Source organism: Lactuca sativa, chromosome 7, assembly GCF_002870075.4.
Source record: "Lactuca sativa cultivar Salinas chromosome 7, Lsat_Salinas_v11, whole genome shotgun sequence".
Lineage (NCBI taxonomy): Eukaryota > Viridiplantae > Streptophyta > Magnoliopsida > Asterales > Asteraceae > Lactuca > Lactuca sativa.
In genome coordinates, this window is record NC_056629.2 from 134,669,665 (window position 1) to 134,674,998 (window position 5,334).

The window sequence follows — 5,334 nt, forward strand, 5'->3', positions numbered from 1 at the left end:
GGTAGAAAGTGTGTGGGTTTGTTTGATTTGTCTACGCTCGCTCAAGTGGTAGCGTGTCCATCCGCTGTCTTGGGTAACTTGTCATGGAGTTCATGGTATGACTCATAACTGATTAATCTATCATCTCTTTGTATTTATAAGTCATATATAATTAAGAATGAAAAGACAGTCAAATCGGTGATTCTATTCTAAACCCACATCCAAACAAGGAAAAGGATTTAAAGCGAAATTACCAATTATATAGGGCTCCAATATATACACTTAGTAATCATAGATTCACTAGTATGGGTCCATAGTCTCTACTTGAGTGGGGTGATTAACTTGGGTGAGATGGCATTTACAACAACCCTTTTCCACAACTACTGCACTTAGGTTGATTTTTGAACTCGGGTTGTCGTACGGATGATATTCCCAGGAGATCTTCTCGGAATATATCGAGAAGGTTACGGGCTTTTCCAACCTCCATGATGTCTTTCTCTTCTTGTTCCTTATCCACAGCACGGGCTAGGACGACGTGGTACCTCCTATGTAGGTACTTCCGAGTCTTGTTGTAAAAGGTGAGTCGGGGGTTTGTGTCCGGTTTGTCGCCATAGACAACGAGGGTTCTATTACTCGATGGGTTTAGGCAAATGGCCTTTTCTTAATATATGATATCGGTATGGTGAGGAAACTAACTAATACGTTGTTAAAATGAAAATGTTGTAAATTTTATTGTGACCGGTGTTAGGATGATTTGAACGAATTGGTTGATTTAGTGTTAGAGTGCACACTATGTACGCGCCTCTAGTGCTTTTGATTATTCCAATTCTGCTATAAATATTTCGTTTAAGTTTTTGAGGTTTTTGGTTGAGAAATTGATTAAATCTATGACTCACAATACTCCTCTCCGCGTTGCTATTATATAATATCCATGCATATGTGCTATCGGGAATGAACGTACCGGAATCTCAGCGGGGTCTATTACTTCTTTCCCACGCTCTGTTGCTAAAACACTTCCGACGCTCCTGACGTCTTTGTTTTTAGTCTTCGGGAACTCCTTTATGAAATGTCCTACTTCATCACATCTGTAGCAAGTCCGACTCATCCCAGCTTTTGTGTTCTGGGTGGTCTGTTGAGCCGGCACCCTACATAAATTTGTGGTATGCCCCTTTTCATTACAGTTCTTGCAGTGCATTTCCCTGCACTTTACTTTGTGATGAAAGCTACACTTGGTGCATTTTGGCAGGTTTCCAACATATGGTCTTGTCGGCACTGAGGTAGTAGGGATGGTGGTGGTATGGAATTTCACTATTTATTGTCTTTTGGTAGGTCCTTGATTTGGGGCGTCGTGGCAGGAACATACTCGAGGTGTCCCTGGTTGTTATTACGATTGGAACTTTTGGCGCTGTTCCCGCTTTTGTTTGTGTTGTTAGCGCCGAGGTGTGCCATGACTACTGTCACGGCGGCTGTTACCGCAATTTGAAATGTTGTAGGGTCTATTTATAGAACTAGTGTTGCACCAGTATGCTGATTACCTTCATGTGTCGGCATGATTCTATTTTGCGAGTGGTCTCCTCTGCTCTCAGTTCTGTGATGACTGTCCAGGTTGTAGCTGTAAGGGTTCTTTGTCCTATAACGACTATCTCCTTTTCTAAGGAGTGTAGGTGATCCGTAATGTTCTCTTGATCTGCTTGCCGGTCTATGGGTGCTATGGCCCGAAGTATGGTGTAGTGAGTTTATGTCGGTTATGGATCATCGGTTGTCCTCTCCAGTCTATATGTGTGGCTAGGTAGTTAATTGCGGGTTGCTTCCTGAAATGAGAGGTGGAGGTTCTCACACTCCTCTTGATAGGGTAAGGTTTATTGATGGTATCTCCCGAACTTCTTTCTCCACCTGGTCCCTTCTCGGAAATCTTCTTCCTCGTATTTCATCTATTGGTACTCTTCGAAATCTTCTTCTGGATCCTTCTTGATCCATCTATTGGCTTCGGTGGCAGGTTAGTAGGGGTCTATGTGGAGATGAAGTCTAGCTGATATGCCTATGCGAGAATAGGGGTAAGAAGCATATGAAGAATCTAAGTGTGTGGTTCTATTGTAACGCAAAATACTGCTATAGTATTTTAAATTTGTATGTTAAAGTTTTCTTTGTATAGTTTGTTGGTAAGTTTTAAATTTGTTGTCCACTGCAGACACTCCTCGGCACACGTTAGTCGGCTCTCGGACAAATATAGTTGATCAGGCTATATCCTTCCCAGTTCCGATTACATGTCCCAAGGCGTACCTGCACTGCACAACTTATTTATAATACTTCTAAAATGGTCCGATGTGAAACTGTTATTAGTACGAAATGAATGCATGCTTACTTTACAAAAACTAAATAAATTTAATTTCAAAAGTATGACTCTTCTCAGAGTGTTTTTGCCCAGTTGAGTTTATAGTTGTATACCAAAAATGGTTTTGATATACTTAATTCACTATAAACGATGCTCTGATACCAATCTGTCACACCTCCAAACCAGAACGGCGGAAACGTTCGGGGGCGGAGGACGTCATATTCAGTATCATAACAGTTCATAGAAAGGAAAGTACACACCACCATACATATTAAGGTTTCCAAAATGTTTACATAATTGTATTCGTTACATGTTCAAAAGATAAATACATAAACATCTTTCAAAAGAAGTAATTAACGTCAGCACGTTAATCCTCAAAAGTTGATTTCCAAACCTGCTTAGCGGTTCCCTGAGAATACAAGTTATTTCAAAGAAAAAGTGTCAACAATTAAGTTGGTGAGTTTATAAGTAGGGGTTTGAGAAAATGTACGCCCGTTCGAAAGTTCATGTATGTTTTCCAGAAAACGTGGTATTTTCAAATGAAAATAGTTATGATTCATTGGGTTGAAAATGAATGTATTAGATATAGAAAATCCCATATTTTCCCTAATAGTTGAGATATGATTTGTTGTGCTTTCCAAGAAAAACCCTTATTTTCTTATAAAAGTATGAAATGCATATGAATGTTCGTGTTATAAGTTGTAAATAGTTGCACCAAGAAAATCCCTTATTTTCCTATTAGTTGTTTGTTTTAGATGCAAGAAAAACCCTTATTTTCCTAACATAGCTGGCAGTCTCTAAGACCGAAAATCGCAAGCAACCGACGTGCTTAAAAGTTGTGGCATAGTTTTATATAATAAAGCTATACGAAGATCGCACTTGTTAGATGAAGAATAGTTTTAATAGCTACTCGTTCATAAAAGCATATACCATAATAATTGTATATCCGATGAGTTTTATAACCATACTAAACATAATATGCCTGTAGCGACGTTCTTCAGGCGTCGTAGCGTTATGACAACTGTCACCCCAAAAGACGGACTGTAGCTAACAGTCAGGGCGCGGGATCATGACTTCCCGTATAGATCTATACACATTTGACACGTTCTCCGAACGGGAGACTCTGGTTATAGATAGGACTTGTAGCGATACCTTTTATCAAAAAGGCAGTGTTTGAAGATGTACATGTCTCATGGATTCTCAACTAAGTCTGTATTAAAGTAATAGTTTTGTATGCAAAGATCATCCTTTCTCACAATGTTTTGACAATGCATAAATCATAAGTTTTTAAAATGCATTAAAACAGTTTAACAACGAAGGATACTTTGGAATTTCTAAATACTTTGTATAAATCTAGTGCATGCAAAGTATGACAAGAGTTTTCACATAGTAGTAATAAATCACAAGTGATTCATTTGATAAAAACGAGTAAAGTGAAATTTTTGATGTAGAAGACAAGTTTGTAAACAAAACATATATATGTATATGGTTATATATATGTATAGGTTTTAAAAGATGATTTGGTATGTTTCGTAATTGTTGTTCATATTCTTACGTTTTTATTAGAAACTTTGCATGAAATAATCCTTAAGTTTGATACTAAAGACCTTTTTGTACTTATTACTTTTGTAAAAATGGTAATTAAACATATTTAAATGATTGTTTTTTAACTTCCTTAATGTATAAACATTGCTCAAAAATGTTAGAAGGTGTTAATAAATCTATAAACCACTTTTGACAGTTTTACCCTTTACTATCTCTGTTTTTAGAAAACTCATAGAAAAATCATCGTAAGTCAAAAACTGAATCCGTCACCACTGAGAGTTTACAAAATGAGTCTACTTTGTTCCCAATTTTTATTATGATTTTTAGTGGTCTCAAACTAGTGTGAAAATGAACATCTTCACAGACTGGTCCGAAATCACTTCTGAAATGACAGGCAGTTTTATAAAAATCGCCATAAATTGTAGAAAAATCGTATGAACGCGTGCGAGTAGTCATTAGAAAGGTATAAACTTGAGCTATTTGCATATTGTACATTTTTGAATGATATTAAGTTTAAGATGGTCAAAACAGTCCGTGAACAGGACTCAACTTTTCTGTAGAAAGCCTGTCATATAAATTTAAGTTATGTTTAGTGTTCTAACTTGTATTCCCCCCCCCCCCCCCCTTAAAACTTGAATAAAACATGAAAATGTAGGGATATGAACTCACCTTATGTGAATACTTGAAGAATGGAAGGTTGAAGATGAACTTTTGGTTGTTGGTTTGATGCTCCAAAACAGCCACTCTTTTGGCTATGTTGCTGTCACGAAAATTTCACAGCAAAAGAGCAAGAAAAAGGGTAGTTTACTCACTGTTTTGAATCAATAATTTTGAGTATCATAACAAGTAACTTCCAGGGGTATTTTGTGGTAAAATATCAAGCAAAAAGGAAGGTGTAGATGGGTGAAATGGTGGCTGAAACACAAAAGGGACAGCAACCCTTTTGTTCATGGTTTTGATGGCTTTGGAAGGAAGTTCTTGTTCTTGAAAATGAGATGAAGGTTGAGAGTAATTCCATGGATTATTGGCTGGTCAAATGAGGGTAAAATGAAGAGTAAATTTCGTGGATATGAAGGAGGAAAGAGTGGAAGAGGATAAGGGGACAAAACCTAGACTAGCTTGTGATGGGATGTGAGTTTAAGTGATGTGATCTTGTCTAGCCACTTGCTTGGGTGGTTGCTTAGAGATAGAGTTAGTTAACTAACTAACTACTAGATATTTAGTTAGTTAGGAGTTCTAAGTAAGGAGAGGGAAGGTCTTAATCTTGAAAATTAGAAGAGGGATTAAGAAGCATTCTTAGTAAAATGTCTTAAGTGATTAAGCACTTATTAGTTAAGTTGGCACTTATCTCCACCAATTCTCTTATCTTAATTGATTTAGAAATCATATTCCTTACATGAAATCACTTTAGGTAATGACCCATAACTAGTCATTCACTAGATAATAATACATATGTACAAATACAAACATGTATACTT

General features: G+C 37.0%; 1 long non-coding RNA gene across 1 annotated transcript; it reads right to left on the bottom strand.

The window, feature by feature from the left end:
- Nucleotides 1-2,554: 2,554 nt before the first annotated feature.
- LOC128127176 (uncharacterized) lies at nucleotides 2,555-4,866 on the bottom strand. The gene is made up of 2 exons (XR_008225238.1): nucleotides 4,526-4,866; nucleotides 2,555-2,720 (listed from the first exon to the last, which is right to left on the bottom strand). It is a non-coding gene; the product is annotated as an uncharacterized LOC128127176 (long non-coding RNA).
- Nucleotides 4,867-5,334: the final 468 nt, after the last annotated feature.